The sequence below is a fragment of the Lontra canadensis genome, unplaced genomic scaffold (assembly GCF_010015895.1).
Source record: "Lontra canadensis isolate GAN:19392208 unplaced genomic scaffold, GSC_riverotter_1.0 scaffold26, whole genome shotgun sequence".
Taxonomy (NCBI): Eukaryota; Metazoa; Chordata; class Mammalia; order Carnivora; family Mustelidae; genus Lontra; species Lontra canadensis.
Window position 1 is genome coordinate 5,270,317 of NW_022631020.1, and position 17,329 is coordinate 5,287,645.

General features: G+C 38.6%; 1 protein-coding gene and 1 pseudogene across 3 annotated transcripts in view; both read right to left on the reverse strand.

Moving 5' to 3' along the window:
* Positions 1-17,329, reverse strand: part of GPC6 (glypican 6) — a 1,087,460-nt gene that overhangs the window by 972,813 nt on the left and 97,318 nt on the right. The gene's annotated exons all lie outside the window — the stretch shown is intronic.
* LOC116871555 lies at positions 4,914-5,071 on the reverse strand (annotated as a pseudogene).

Here is a 17,329-nt window from a genome sequence, read left to right on the forward strand (position 1 = left end):
TTGAAGAGCTTGGAGTATAATGGAGGAAACGAATGCGCACACCAGTCATTTCATGAAAGGTTAACCCTACAACTTCATGATTAGTTGTCCTTTTTGGATGTTCGCCCCCTTCCGGAGTTTTGGGTGTTCCTCTTTCTCCAGTGTTAGAGTGTTTCAGACCTGAGCCCTTGGCCTCATTCTTCTCTAGCTGTTCAGTCTGTGTGATCTCATCTAGTCCCATGGTTTCACATACCATCTAATGCTAATGACATCCAAATTCATACTTCTAGCCCCTATCTCCAGATTCCTCCTTTGCAGGTCTAAAGGCACCATAACCCAGATTCTAGATTTCCAGTGCCTTCAAGAAATCTACGCTGTTTTTTTTTCTTTTGCTATAAAATAGACCCCAATCATCACTCTCTTTTTTCACACCTATATACAATACCTCAACAGATTGTGATTAAAAGTTATATCCAGGAAAAAAAAAAAAAGAAAGAAAGAAAGAAAATAAGTAAGTAAGTTATGGGGAACCTGGGCGGTGCAGTCGGTTAAATATCCAATTCGTGGTTTCAGTTCAGGTCATGATCTCAGGGTCATGAGATCAAGCCCCACATCAGGCTCCACACTCAGTGCAGAGTCTGTTTGAGATTGTCTCTTTCCCTCTACCTGTCCCTCTTGTGCTCTCAGAAGGAATGAAGGAAGGGAGGAAGGGAGGGAGGGAGGGAGGGAGGGAGGAAGGAAGGAAAAAGAAAAGAAAGTATGTCCAATATCCCATCATTTGCTAACATCCTTGCCTGGATTCCCCTATCCCAAGCCAACCCCATTTCTCATCTAAATCAGTTCTTCTCAAACTTAAAAGTTTGTACAAACCACCTAGGGGTGTTGCGGCAGGCCTGGGTTGGGGCTTGAGGGTCTGCATTTCTACAAAGGTCCCAGGAGATGCTGATGCTGCTGGTGCAGAGACCATACACAGGATAAGGAGAAAGGACGGCAATAGTCTCCTAATTGCCTTCTCTACCCCATCTCCACACTTGCCCCCTAGTCTACTCATGGGACAACTGTCAGAGCAACTGTATGTATGATGTAAATCTGATTAAGACACACACCCCCGCCCTGCCTCAAACACTCTGAAGGCTTGTTACATAGCTTAGAATAAAATCTAAAGGCCTTATCATGTCTTTAAGGCTCTGCATAATCTGGCACCTGCTTACTTCTATGAATTCACTCCCTTCCCTGTTCCTTCCCTCATTTTATTCCAAACAAACCAGTCCTTTGCTGATTTTCAAAAATGCCAAGCACAATAATTCTTCAGGTCATATGAATATGATGTTCCCTATGCCTGGAATATTCTTTTTCCAGAAACTCACATGAACTGTTCAGTTACTTTCTTCATGTCTCTGGCCAATCTTCTCTCCATGAACTCCACTCTGACCATCCCATATAAAGTCTCCCATGCAGCACACATAGGTATACACACATACACTTTCCAGATCTTACTTGTTAATACCTTGTTGTCTCTGTAACATTCATTACAAACGAATAGCCTAATAAACATTTATCTATCATATATCTTCTCAAACATGACAACTCATTGAAGACAGAGACTTCATGTTATTTAGCGTGATAGGAGCTCTATAGATATTTACTGAATAAATGAATATACTTTTAAGTATGACATAAACTGATTAATTTAAAAAGAGATTCAGAGGCCCATACTACCGTCTATCATTTTTGTCAATCTCCCTTGTATATTTAATGCTTTCATTATATAATGAGTCTTTAACACACTCTAGAATATGCCACTGAATGAATTTCAACATGACTCTTAGCAAATCCAGTAACACTTTTTCCTCCTAAAGAAATAATTAATTTTTCACTGCTTCTCTGTTGGGGCTGGAGTTAGGGAGTGTGAGTCCACTGAGACGAACTCATTTTTGTGGGATGTATCTCATTAGAGGGAAAGAAAAAAAAAAAAAAGCTGGTTTAGTGGTTATAGAACAAGCTTTGGGATCCATCCCAGATTAGTCAAATACAAACTTGGCTTCCTCAGCTATTAGATAGGTAAAATAACACTACTTCATAAAGCTGTTTTCAGGAATAAATTGGATAATGCATGTAAAGAACTTGCTCAACCAGCCAAGCGTTACTATGTGCAAGAGCAAACAAACATATGCAGATAATGTGCGTAAATTGTGAAACTTCCCATGGAGGCTTTAAATTCAGCAAATTCAATTCAGACTAAAAAGTTATAAAATGTAATTTGCCAGAATTCACTAAGCTAAATCTCAATTGTTTGAAATGTTAGATTCTTCCTTTAAGAAGTAGTAAATTACTATAATCTAAATAACCTTACGTAATCCCCAATGATGCATTAACATTAATTCTCGAAATGCATAATGCTCAATTTCAAAAACAATAAGCACTTTGTAAATTGAATTTTATTAGAACACTGGTACACCCATTCTTTTTAAAAATAATTTGAGGTGAAATTCATATAACATGAAATTAAACATTTTAAAGTGAATGATTCAGTGGCATTTAGCATATTCATGATACTGTGCAAGAACCACTCTATCTGGTTTCAAAATATTTTATCACCTTAAAAGAAAATCATATGCTCATTAAGCAATTACTGCTCAGCAACCCCCCCCAATCTTGGCTACCAGCAATCCACTTTCTGTCTCTATGGATTTACTTATTCTAGAGGTTTCAAATGAATGCATTGATAATATAACCTTTTGCATTTGGCTACTCTCACCTAGCACAGTGTTTACAAGGTTTATCAATTCATACTTTACATTTTAGTATGTCAGTACTTCCTTTTTGTATTAAGATTTTTTTAAATTTATCTGACAGAGGGAGAGATCACAAGTAGGCAGAGAGGCAGGCAGAGAGATGGGGGGAAACAGGCTCGCTGCTGAGCAGAAAGCCTGATGCAGGGCTTGATCCCAGGACCCTGGGATCATGACCTGAGCCGAAGGCAGAGGCTTTAACCCACTGAGCCACCTGGGCGCCTAGTACTTCATTTTTTATGGCCAAATAATATTCCACTGAATGGATATACTACAATTGATTTATCCATTCATCCACTAATGATCTTTTGGGCTGTTTCCACCTTTTCACTATCGTGAATTGTACTGGTATGAACATGCAAGTACATGTTTGAGTTTGGTGCCTATTGTCAGTTATTTTGGGCATGTACTGAGGAGAGGAATTTCTGAGTCATACAGTAATTCTATCTTAAACTCTGAGAAACAAACAAGAATAAGTTTTTGAAGTATAAATGAGTATCTATCACTATGAACTATAGTTGGCTCAGAGACCTGTGTTTTTAAAGTTAAAGTGTTACAAAGTAATATAGAAAAAAATCATATATTAAATCTACCTAGTCTTAATCTGGGCATAGAAAGTATATATATATATATATATATATATATATATATATATATATATACACACATACACACACATATATATATATAGAGAGAGAGAGAGAGTGTGTGTGTGTATATACTCTCATTATGTATATGTGTATATATATGTATATACATATATATGTATATGTATATATTATGTGTGTATATATACTTACACACATGTATGTGTGCACACACATGCGCGTGTGTGTGTATATATATATACCTATACACATACAATTAATGTTCTTAAAAAAGAATTTGGCAAGTGTAAATCAAGAGTATTCACAGTAATTATTTGAGGCACACTTGGTAACTGGTTGACAAAGAGGTAAGTAAGTATGTGGTCTGATATTTCCCAAGGTTGGAAAACCTACAGAGTTGTCATGGACAACTAACGTAATCCTTGGAATACTGCAAATGTCAGTTTCTTTATCTGCAAAACTGATGAATCTATAATTCCACAGCTTCTATTTAAAATGAATATTTGTTTAGTCAAATAATTGAGAAGTAGGAAATGGGAAATTATTTTCATCTGAATGTATACAATGTGTGTCACAGTGTTTGTGAAAGAAAGGGAAATGTAGATAATGACCATTTTTGACTACTAAAACATGTCTAAGATTTTCATCTTAAAATAATCACTTTTTATAGTAATCATCCACTTTATAAGATAGCAAAATGTTTCAAAATATTGTATTATAATCATTATTTTTATAATAGGAGTCACTTTATATTTTTATTTTATATCAAAATGCCTGAGATATTAATTACCAAGATTAAAATATATAAGTTTGTTCAACTGCAACCAGTGTCATGAACAGGATAGAATTGATATTCTGCCTGTTGGGAATGCCACTTGCTATTTTTCAGACTAGTTTAACATTGTTGCATTTGAATTTTTTTTTTATAGGTATAATGACATTGTTCAATTACAAGAAATGTCTTTCTATTTTCTATAACCAATTCTGCTTCTACCAAATATTTCATTAAGGCAATGTTTATTATTGACATCTTTTACTTTATAACAAAGAAGCTTCTGACCCAAATTCCTAGGATCCAGCTACATTCCAGACTTCATTTACATGCTCTCTATTTCTGCTTCTGTGAATGTGTGCCTGTAAATTAATGTATGTGCGTGATTTTGTATCTTCATCTGAAAAGCAATAAAGAGAATATGTGAAATACAACTGACAAATCAATGGGGCACTTCTCACCTAATGGGTTCATTCAAAGTCACTGTGATAGACAAGGCCATGAAGACGAATTAATGTCTTCTTCATACTTGTTTCAGCCTTTCTCAGAAGGCTTAAAGTGCAAACATATAAACACACTCCACTCTAACTGAGGTTCTCTGGGTCTTTACACAAAATATTCTACAAAGCAGGTATGATTAGTATAGATTACGATTAGCATAGAGGAATGCATCGGAATGAAATTTGGGGCCCTAAAGTTCCAGAACCACTTTGAGAGCTCCAAAGCATTGTAGGTCAGTCCATTGCAATTTTATATCCAAGAAAATCACTATATGCAATGATGAGTGTGTGTTAGAAACTTTCACCAAAAATATTAAGTTGCACCTTAATGATTAAGACAGTAGAGGGTTTATTTTCAATTAGCAATAATCGCGCCTTGGATAAACCTCATTGGCTACGATACTGCCACTGCACAAAGCTTATTTTCTTTTAAAATAAAAAATGGTCAAGTATGCCATAGTCCTATGTTCTAATTCACTGAATTCAGCTTAATTTCCTCATCTGTAAAATGGTCAATTAGAATAAACACTATTTCATATTTCATTTGTTGGTAAAATTAAGAGAGAAAAACTCAAAGACTCTCACTCACAAAATTTCAATAGAGTAAGTTAACATTTTTATATCAGCATTTTAACCCAATATTTGACATTAATTACATACTTACCTAATGGCTGTTGAATTTGGTTCACTAATATTTATTTTGCATAGAATTTTATATTTTGTGTTTATTTTTATAAATATGCATGTATATTTATTTAATTTATATACAGAGAGATTCATTTATATTGAGTTCAAGTCATCTTTGGCACAAAAAATTTGCAACATATTAGTATAAAGGAGGAAAAATTAAAACTGGTTCTAATATAAAGAACATTAATACTAAGATGAGGTAGAAAAGTCAGTCAATTTAAAATACAGGCTTTTCGGCAAAAGTGAAGAAGCATCTTTTAGTACTAATATAAGTCTTCTTAGAAGATTGGTATAAAGCAAAATACATAACTGAAACTTTCTAAACATGTTCCCTTGAAAGTTTTAAACTTTGGAATATCTCCAGACCAGATGGGTTAGTACAAATAATCTGGTAAATTAGTCACACACAAAATTTATATTAAAATAATAACCTTGGATATTTTTTCTAGGGCATTACACATTTTTATATTCAACATTTCACCTAGCCTACAGAGAAAGAACCAATCCATTTAATGAGTAAGGCTCTTCAGAGTCTGTGAACAAAGCCAAGTCAATTTTTCTGAAACTAATTAGTATTTAAAACAGATTGGATTCTTGAAAATCTCCTTTCTATCATATTTGTCAACAGCACAATTCAGTGACTTCAGGGGGGAAAAATTCTGATATGTTCTGGAAGATTACAAAGTAGATCAACAACATAGTCCCTAAATTTTGGCAAAAGACTCAAAGAACTTGTTAAATCAGCTCCTAAGTTGACAGCAATTATCAATACATGTCAAGTAGGACCTTGTTCATTTCTCTTCTGAACTAATAAAGACCCAACTTATGTTGGTGTCAAGAATATAACATATTGAGCAAAGGTAACGTCACCTCTCAGCACATCATCCCACCAAAAATTGTCACTGCAAAATTGAGGCTAATGTGGGATGCTTACTCCCCAGAAGCATATTCAAGCAGCGTGTTATTTCAGACACAAAACTGTGACATTAGCGACCTACATGTTCTTTACAGAGGAAAAAAATATCCCCTGTGTGTTTGTGACTCTACTCATTTATATTAAGCCTAAGGGAGAGAATAAAAGACCAAACTAAGAGGAAATGTGATTCCAACTTCTATTCATTAAATTTGTATGTGCTCTCTTTACTGCTGGAGGAAAATAGAGTCAGTGTGACAAAATGCTTTCTCCAACCAAGATCTGGTTAACTTTTTGTTTTTTTGTAGTCTATCAGAACTATCACTAAAAGACAAAATATTTTCTAAAATATTTTGATCACTAATGGAAGGAGCAGTTTCTGTTTCTGAAAGTGTTTCTGGGTTCCACAGGGCAAAATGCATCCAATCGTATGAATGTTACTAATTTGGAGTGTCTGACACTTAAATCAGAGACTGGGTCATAGTTAACCTCATACTCTACATCTGTGAACAAGATCTTTACAAATAAATCCATAAAGCAAGTAAGATGCCAGAAGGCCCAGAAAGGATAAATAAAAGATGAGGTGCTGAAAATGAAGCCTATAACTAGTACTTAATTATAATGGGCTTTCATCTATTGCAAAAAAAAAAAAAAATCACCATTTATTTGACAAAACAGTCAGGATTTTTTTTCTTTCTAAAACTTTACTTTCTTTATTTTATAATAGTCTGTCCCTAACAGTGTTGAGATATTGTATCTATTTGCCACTAGAAAAAGCACTAGCTGCTCATAGTGGCCAATCAGTATGTACAACCTGAAGGACACACCACCGGAACTCTTGGTTCACTGTCTCAGGCCCATCATCCAATTTCTTTTTTGGATCATTCATAGAAGAAAGTTCTCCAAATTATAGTATATTAAGTAAAGTAGAATGAAAGAAAAAAAGCAGTCCTACGGTCAAAAAAGTTGTGCAAAGACTAGGCTGGACCCATCAAAGGATTTTACAACCGTGGAGCATCTCAGAACTTTACTTGGCGAGGGCCCCGCCCATCCTGCTGAGAGACCCTGCCACTCCCCCACACTACTTTCTTCCTGGGACCTTGCTTGTTTTGCCTGGTGATCTCAGTATGGCTTGTGTTTCATAAAAGCCCTGGAAAGACTGCTCCACTGTCCTCCCAGGGAAGTTTCCGGCAGGCCTCAGTCCCTCAAAGCCTTTACAAATTTCATCTCATCATCTCCGTCTGGAGTGAGCCTGAAGTGCAGCAGGGGGCTTGATTTCGGATCATAGAATTGAGGAATAAAGATCAAAGGTTCCAGGCTGCAGTACAGAATGCAAATGCATCATTTAAAGAAAAAGAGAAGAAGGAGAAGGAGAAGAAGAAAGGAAACCTCTAATCTAGCACTTTTATTCAGATGGATATTGGTATGGAGGAGCACCAGACTCTACATTGGGGACCCCTCTATTCACTAAGCATTGTCCCTCATCCCTCTCAGTGACAAAAACAACTCAAAACATTTCTTTACTTACTGTAATAGCAAAGAAGTGCCAAAATCCCTTCCTTCCCAGATGATTTATGGTGAGAATATGCATTCATATTAAAAAGTCTTTGCTAATGCACCTGTAATATCTTGAAACATCGGCAAGACCTCTGAACTTAAACAATATCTCACCACAGAACCAGAAGATGGTCAAGCACGATGAAATTATTTCTTCCGGGCCCAGCTGTGTCAGCATTAGTGTAAACATAGGCCAGTTATTTTGTCGAATGCAATATATGGCCATTTCCTAAATTAGCTGGGGAGTAAGCTAATTTGTTCACACATATTTTCATAAAAAACTTGATGTGGACTCTTCTCTCTTTTATTTGATGCTTCTGTAAATCCTCTTCTGTTCAAAAAAGAGCATCACCAGGTGGGTAACATTTGCTAATTATGCCATTTTAACACTTTTTAGTCACTGTACTTATCACCAGTGGAAAAATTAGGATATTAAGTTGGCTTTAACCTACCATGAATCAGTGACGAGTCAACCAAATAGATAAATTGATGGTGTTAAAAATGGTAACGATATAACGAGGGTACAGAATAGACCCATGGTACTGGCCAGCCCTGCTGGAATCAATGATCAGTAATGGTCTTATGGTCTTGTTCCTATTCCATGAGGCAAGCTGCAGATCTCTAGCTAAAGCATTAGAATGGGACCCAGACTTAAAGATTCAGTTTCTAAGTTTAACAATGGTTTTCATTGTAACCTTGAAGGAGATATTCCGTAAATATTTGTTGATTTTAGTATCTGAAATAGGTCATTACTTACTGGATGAGAAATGAGTACTATAAAATGGGTTTTGCACCCCCAAAATACAAAAACACTAATTCAAAGGGATAAATGCGCCCCTGTGTTTATAGCAGCATTTTCTACAACAACCAAATTATGGAAGCAGCCCAAGTGTCAATTGATAGATATATATATATATATATATATATATATATTTCTTTATCCATTATCCATATATTTGTGAAAAAAATATATAGCCACACACACACACATACACTATACACACACATACACACAATGGAATATTACTCAGCCATCAAAGAGAATGAAATCTTGCCATGTGCGATGACATGAATGGAGCTAGAGAGAATAATGCTAAGTGAAGTAAGTCAGAGAAAGACAAATACCAACTGATCTCACTCACTGTGGAACTTAAGAAACAAAACAAATAATCAAAGAAAAAAGAGAAACAAACCACAAAACAGACTCTTAGCTGTAGAGAGGCGACTGAGGCTTACCAGAGGTGAGCTGGGTGAGGAGAATGCGTTAAATAGGTGATGGGGATTAAGGAGTGCCCTTGTAATGAGCACGGGTGATGTATGGAAGTGGCGAATCACTATATTATACACGTGAAACTAACATAACACTATGTTAACAATACTGGAATTTAAAATAATATAAAATAAAATAAAAAGTGATAGATTGATAAATAAATGGGTTTTTTAGAGTGGTCCTAGAAGATACAAAAATACACATGGAAAACATGAGTCTTTCCCAAACCTGCATTTATTACACCACGGAATATACCTACTTAATGCTACACACTATCCAGAAACAAATTTCAATACAGAAATGCCCATACTTTTCAGAAGTAAAATCACACTATGGAACTGAAACCCATGTGGAATTCTTATGGTAGATTCAATTTCCATTTTCAGTCCACTCTTTTAGCCCTTTTTCTCACTTCTTCCCTCAGGGACCCCTAGTCAACAAAACATACATGCTTCCATATTCACTTAATCCGCCCAAACCTATCCGTACAGTGCTTTAGGCACTGGATAATCAAGGGGAACAAATTACATGCTGTACCCTCCAAGGAAGCATAAGAAGCAAAAATATCCACCTTTAGCACCCCTCAGATCAGCGGGCAGGCTAACGCCCAACGCTCTCGTGTACATTTCATGGGGAGGGGACTACGGAAGTGGGGGTTTCATACCACGGACAAGCCAACAGGGATGCTCTTCGGCTTTCCTGGGAAGCCCCTGACCTCTCCTCTACGTGCCTACTGATTTCTTCCTGGCTAGGAAGGCCCCGGGCAATTATACGTAAGAACCAATTCCTAAACGATAGAGCTTTACATTTACCCATTTGTGTTTTGTCGCACTCCTCATATTAGATGAGGATTATCGCTCATATTAGATGCATAAAGAGATGCAGGAAAGTAAATAAACATCATCAATGTCAAATTCTGCCTGTTTCCTTCTTCAAGCCTTCACCTTCCTTCTAAAATGAAACAATAAGAAGTAATAATAATAAGGGCAGTACTCTGACCACAGAGCACTTTGATCTCTGGTGATTTACTAAGCAACAATCCGGCTTCATTTGTAGGACACTAAAAGCAGTCATCCCGTAAGGCTTTCTTAATCAACTAGCCCAGCAGCTTTCAATAAAGAGATTAACCAAGGAATTTTAAAAGGGCATGCTGGTCAGTCCATTCTTATAAATTCCACATGAACCAGTCTTGCAAACTAGGGTGAACTTTTCTTTACCTCACTGAAGAATTCTCTTACAGCCTCAGATCTCAGCAAATATACCAGATAAGTGCATAGTAAGCTTGTTATTCTTTAAGGCATCTCGTGCCAAAGCATCACTTCAAAACCATACCTGCTGTGGCATCGTTCGATAAAAGGCAGGCTTGTGATCAACTTTATCTAAAAGAGTTTAATTTCTAAAACACCAAAGAAAACCCATCAGAAGCTAATGGTACCAACAAAATGACCCTACAGCACCGATTACGGATTCACTGTTTTTTAAAGCTCTAGCGAGTTACTTTGTTCCCTCTCTTACAGAAGTGACGCAAAGATATTACAAAACCTATTTATATTATTAATGTACAGGGAGGAAATTGCGTGTAGTTTTTAAAATTCTAATTTTTATTCATTCATTCACATTTTTTAACGTGTTTGGTATGAGATGCTCTTTTTTTACTGTTATTCGACATGGAGAGTAGGCTCAGTTCCTGTGCTAAGATGTTAAGTGGTGAAACGATTAGAACAGTCAGGCCTTAAAACAGACAGGCAGCCCACATCCACAACCATAACATCAATCAAAACTGCGCATGACCAAAACACACTCTGCTCTGGGCGCTTGCTAACTTCTTCGCATGCATTACCCCCACTGAAACCTCTCAGCAACCTATGCAATCAACTTTTAAAAAAATATATTTTATTTATTTATTTGAGAGAGAGAGACAGTGAGAGAGAGCATGAGTGAGGAGGTCAGAGGGAGAAGCAGCCTCCCCATGGAGCTGGGAGCCCGATGCGGGACTTGATCCCGGAACTCCAGGATCATGACCTGCGCTGAAGGCAGTCGCTTAGCCAACTGAGCCACCCTGGCGCCCCTGCATCAACTTTTTGTTGCAATGCTTCTGTTTTCAAATGGCAGGTGAGTCCAAGAAGACCCAAAGAGACTAAGTAAGCTGGTCCAAGGACTTGCAGCTAGACAAGGGGGAAGGCAAGGAGCAGGAAGTCCAAGTGGCTCTGAAAGCCAAGGCTCCCAAATATTTGGATCCCACCTCCCCCCCCACCCCCCCGCATCAGGGAAATCGTCCTGAGCAGGTAACATCAACACATGCCTTTGTATCATTAAGGTTCATGTCCTACGATGCTCACAGAGCATGCATATTTAAAAACAGGAAAAAAAAAAAAGGCATGATAGCAAAATAAATATAATGGGATAGCTTATGCATTCCCCACCAGGGTGTGAAGGCTCGACTTTAAAGATATTACCACTGGTATCCAAGAAGTCAGGGTCTTTACAACTTTTCCCAAACTCCTAGACGATTGTCTTTATATGATAAATGAAGGAAGCTGTTCATCATTAACTCTTAGAAAGTAGAGCTGGCGATTCATTAGTAATTCCGAGGGACGCTGCTGGTCACTCGGATTATTCAGCTCAAAGGCAGCGTGGAGACCAGAAGAGCAACGAGGTGAAAACACCACACAAAAGGCTCAGGGAGTGTCAGGCTTTTATAGTCCCCGCAATTACTGAATTAAATGGTCCCATTCAAGAGTAGGGGATAGGAAGTGGGAACACGGCCAGAAATGGACGGGGCGGGCGGTATAAGGAATAAACCACAATATGGATCAAGAGAGCGAGGTTATGGAGGAGGTAATGGAGCTCAAAAAAGATGTAACCTACTTTATTGATGAAACCAGAGACCTGGAAAATAGGGGCTGTCAGGCTAATCTTAGATTAACTGGCTGTCCTCAGGGAGATAAGGAAGAAAACACCTGACAGGTTTTGGAGAATTTAAAGGGAAACAATATCATCCAGAAGAAAGCCTGCCCCGGGATGTAACAAGTCCATCGGGCTCTCTAAGGGCAGATGGGAGGACGGGCATCTCCCCGAGCTGGTCCACCCAGCAGGCCATTCCCTCTTCGCATTTATTTTCCAGTCAGAAAACAAAGAGGCCAGGCCGAGCTGACCTTAAAAGAACAACAAAGATTAAAGGTTAGAATGGCCTTGATGGCAGCCTGATCCCTTCCAGGGCAGGGAGTGGGAACTAGAAAGGCATGCATGCCTCTGGCTGGGCTATGTCAGAACTTTGCCTGGAGAAGATTTCGGGTTTTGTGGTTTATCGTTAGACCATGGTTACATACTATGAATTCGACTGAAGTCATCCAATCCTAATTGACAACATCCTCCGCGTGAGGCACTCTCCTGGCACTAACATAAAACTGGGAAGAGCATGCAAGGAAGGGGCAATAAAAGCCTTAAGATGTTGAAGTAGGATGAGAGATAAGAGGTAAAATATCAAAAGAGAGGAACAAACAAATTATTGGGAGATCAAAGGACGGAGCATTGGGCAGGCATCTGAAATGAGTATAATTTGTGACAGGCAGGGATTAAGGGAGGTGAAAAAGCACTTTCAAACGAAGAGAACTTAAGGAGCAAAGATGCAAAGTGTGGAAACAAAGGGTTTGTGGAGGAAATGCCAAGTGGTTTAGTTCAGCTGGCACGGAGAGATCTTTCTGGAGATTAAGGGATGATCATTCTATGGGAGGTCCTGGAAAGTCCTTCCAAGGATCTGGGCGCTGGGCTTCACGGTTTGAGGGCGGTGGAGAGGGCGTCTCCAAGTTATAAAATCGCCATGATGCCAAAGGGGGAAAGTGCAGGAAAGAAGTGTGTTGGCTCTGGCGGTCACCTGAGTACATTAGTAACAGGCAGGTATCCTAGTTCTAGAATAATTGCACTTACGTTGGTACTAATTAACAATGTTCCTGGTGAGTGTCTGGGGCACCCTAAGCCAATTATGAAGCACGGTGCGTCTGCAATAAGAAATTTCAATGCTCACAGGCACAATGGTCTCTGGCCAGGAGCTGAACAGATGGGACCTTCTGCTAGCACAGGAAACACAAGGGAGTCCGCCAATCTAAATGAATGTGTTAAACTCGGTCCACACTCTGTATCTCCTTGAGTCTGCCAGCCAAATTATTCCGGGTTATGTAAATGAACTGTCTTATCTTTGTTAAAACCTTGCACTGTTTTGGAAAGCTAAGCAAATTTACACATGTGCAGGTTCAACGCTGGCCAGGGGTGGAGAAGACTTGTCATTATTTCACGGAACTAAGGTACAACAAATATCAGATATATTTATATTCTTAACGCATTAGGTGAAGTTAAGGAGACCTGGGAAAGAAAAAGACTCCACAAAGTCTATCACTGACTGGCTACATTATTTTGCATTATTCCTTCACACAGCCATAGGAGCAGGCTACTAAGATTTAGGATAGGAAAGTGAGAGGACCTCGTTAAGACATTCAGCATGGGCTCCTGGGTGGCTCAGTCGGTTAAGCATCTGCCTTGGGTTCAGGTCATGATCCCAGGGTCCTGCGATCAAGTCCTACACCGGGCTCCCTGCTCAGCGGGAAGCCTGCTTCTCCCTCTCCCACTGCTTCTCCCCCTCCCACTGCTTCTCCCCCTGCTTGTGCCCTCTCAAACGAATTAAAAAAAAAAAAAAGATGTTCAGCACATGCTTGCACCTGCCTGCACCATTGTGCCTCAAAGTGGGAACATCACTTCATGAATCCCATGTCCATTTGTATAAAATAATCATGCTGATAATTGCAAGAACAGGGTTTCCTGGAGATCTTCTGTAACATCCTGCCATTATAGATGTAAGTGCCATGATATTTCTTCCCCTACTTTGATCATCCCCTATTCAACCCTACCTGGAAGGACCAGTATGCTTCCAACACCTGTCTCAAATGCACCCACTTCTCTTCATGACCCCTGGCCTCCACCCATCAGAGCCGCCATCATGTCTCTTCTAGCTTACTTGTAACTCCCTCCTGTCCTCCCCGCATCTCCTGCATCCCTAGAATCCATAGTCCAACCACTTTGATGGACTGACTTTCAAATCTGCTAGACTTCTCACCATGGCCCATAAGGACCTCGTAAGGAGGACTGTACACGTCCCACCTCATCCCAAGTACTCAAGCTGCCCTTCTACTTGTGATGATTCCTTTAGGGCACCGAGCTCTCACCCATGTCAGGATCTTTGCATTCCTCCCCTCGGCAGACATGATGAACACTTGGCAGGGTGGCCTCCCTCTCGTCCCTCAGGTCTCTGCTCACCAGGCCACCTCCTCACTGTTGTTCTTAAGTACAATGCTTTCTAGATTTCTTTTACTTCTTATCAAAAATTACCTTGTCTTATTGGCTTAATCGTAAGTTGCCTGTCATCCTCAAGTAAAATATAAGATGTATAAAAGTAGGGACTTTGCCCATGATATTATATCTCAAGAGCCTTGAAAATGCTCAACACATATGACAATTAAATAAATATCCGCTTTTGAACGGATTGTTATTAACTAAACTACTCATCGCATTTTCCCCATAAACATTTTCACTGAAGTATCTAATTTTAGTTTCCAACAGACATTTTACTCTATTTCTTCTTTTGGATTAATACTCCTTTCACAAGCAAATTCTAAACTCCTAACTTCATAAATTGAGAAAAGGAGAGAGGTTTTGTTTTTTGTTTTGTTTTGTTTTTTCTTTCTATACGAGACTATATTGGACGAAAACATCATTGCTTTGAGTGCGCAGAACAATCTGATAGTCGTTTTAAGCGCAGGAAAAACTAGAAGATCCTCAAATGCAAAAACAATGCAAATAAACAAAGTTTTTTCTAAAGCCCTGTGCAAAACTGACCACTCTCCCAGCTTCTGAAACTCACTCCATCTCCCGGTGCCAATGCCAGAGTGAGGAGTGGGGCTCATTCACACCACAATTATTTAGGAATCACTATGGTATACAAAGCACTGTGCACAGAGTCGGGATTCAATAAACACCAGTGCCAGATCTTGCCTGCCTAGAGCTGTGGGTCTATTCAGACAAAAATGAATATAAAAGGAGAGAGAGACCTGTGTCTGCCAGTTTCACTGGGAGGATGAAATGAGACAATACATAAACCCATACAGTAAGCCAGAAAGTGCTATATGTGTGCATGATGATGGTGCTTCTTTCTAGAACCTGGTGTCCATCTTCACATGCACAAGGGACAGAGGGAGAACCACCATCATGAGACATTTCCAAAATAGGGAATATGGGAATTGTTGGTATGACCCAACATGCAGGAGAATCATAGGAATATTAAGATGGCTTTAGATATGCAGAAGACCATCAGGTAGAAAAGGAATAGATCTGTTTTGTGTCATCTTAAAGATAAGAACTGGGACCCAGTGAATGCCATGAACACTGCTGAATATAAGGAAGAATTTCTAATGATGCCCAAATGTAACAGGCGGTTTCCAAAAGACAGTGAATGAACTAATCATCCCTAGGAAAGTTCAACACTAGAGTGGTGGTTCTCATCTTTGAAGAAGTAAACTTTTTTAAAAGCCCTGGGTAGCTTAAACTATAAAATGATAGCAAGGCTAGAACCCTCTACCCAATGAGGAGAGGAGGCTTCCCCTCTACCACCAAGGTGAGCATTACTATAGTTAATCTCATGCTTTAAAAAGAATATATGGAGATAGTAAAATATGGAATGATGTCTAATCCCTAATGGGGAATGTAAAATGCATTAAATTCTAACATGCTTATAAAATTCAGAGAGATAATCATTCATGGACAGCCACTAATGATGGTGATTAAGGAAGATGACTTTAGTTCAAACAAGCAAATGATTAAGCTTGAGAATACAAAATGTGAAAGGGCTCTAATTAATAAAGTAGCAAATTTTTCTCTTCAGCCTACTTTCTAGAACATAAATACGTAAATCATCCTTCCAGGATATAGATGAATGACCTTCATATTCTAAAATTCAGCTAGGGCAGAAATCACTGCCTGAAAACCAAAGTGCAATTCAAAAAGTCTACTGGAAACATGCCAGACACACATGTAAGAAGCTTTGGCAAAGGCACTAATCACAAAAGGAAGTTGGGCAACTGATTATGAGGGATAGCAAAATCTAAACTTCCTGGTTTCCTAGTCTGGCTTCCTGTCGTGGATTCCCATTTCAAATATATCTTATTGAGAAAATTATGACTGTTGTATATTCATCTTTAAAATCTACCTTTTCATTCTTCCTCTAGATCCATTTAGTCAGCAGCTACTGGTGAATTATAATGCCCATATTTGACTCACTGGGGATAATAACTCCGCAGCTAGAAGCACTCTTTTTGTTACTTACTGATTTATATTTATAGAATAAAAAAAGGAAAAGAAACATGAATCCCAATTCTTAAAATCCATAGTTTCCCCATAATATTATCGAACATCAGTGTTTCCATGAGCAGAAACAAAAAGAAGCTTTAGTGAATCCATAGCAAAGGGATGCTCCACAGTTATTAAGGGTAACAACTGAAATCCAATTCTATTGTGAATTTAACACCATCTGAGGTTGCAGACTGCAGTAGTGTTTGGAAGAAGAATGATCCACGAGAAAGAGAAGGAAAATGGAATCCAGAAGTGTCTACTCTTTCTTCTTCAACTGTTCTCCATTTTTAGCCTTGGAAATCACGATCAGGGTCATCTAAACTCTATAATACTAAACTACAGGTAACAGAAGAAATCTGTTACCTTGGTTAACTGTTAAAAAAAAAAAAAATCTCCACCAGACCAGCAGACATTCAGTATGTGTGTTCCTTTTCAATGCCAAGTGTGTGTGTTTTATTTCAGTGGATACAGAGGTCTTAATTTTGGTGACGTGCACAAACTTAACCAAAGGTTCTACCATATCCTATCTATGGCCTCAGATTGTTTAATCCCCGTACCCTAGTTTTTCGTATTCTGCAAAATGAGGATAACGACACTGAATAAAGAGGTTTCTTTTGAAGATTAAATAAATACGTACAAGTTAATCATTCAGAACAGTACCTGGGACAGAATAAGCACAATACATGTGTTTAATTAATGCTACTGGTAAACTACTTTTTTTTAAATATTTTATTTATTTATCTGAAAAGCGAGAGAGAGAACAAGCTAGGGAGAGGGGCAGAGGGAGAGGAGGAAGCCGACTCCCTGCTGAGCAGGGAGCCCAACCTGGGGCTCAATCCCAGGACCCGGGGAT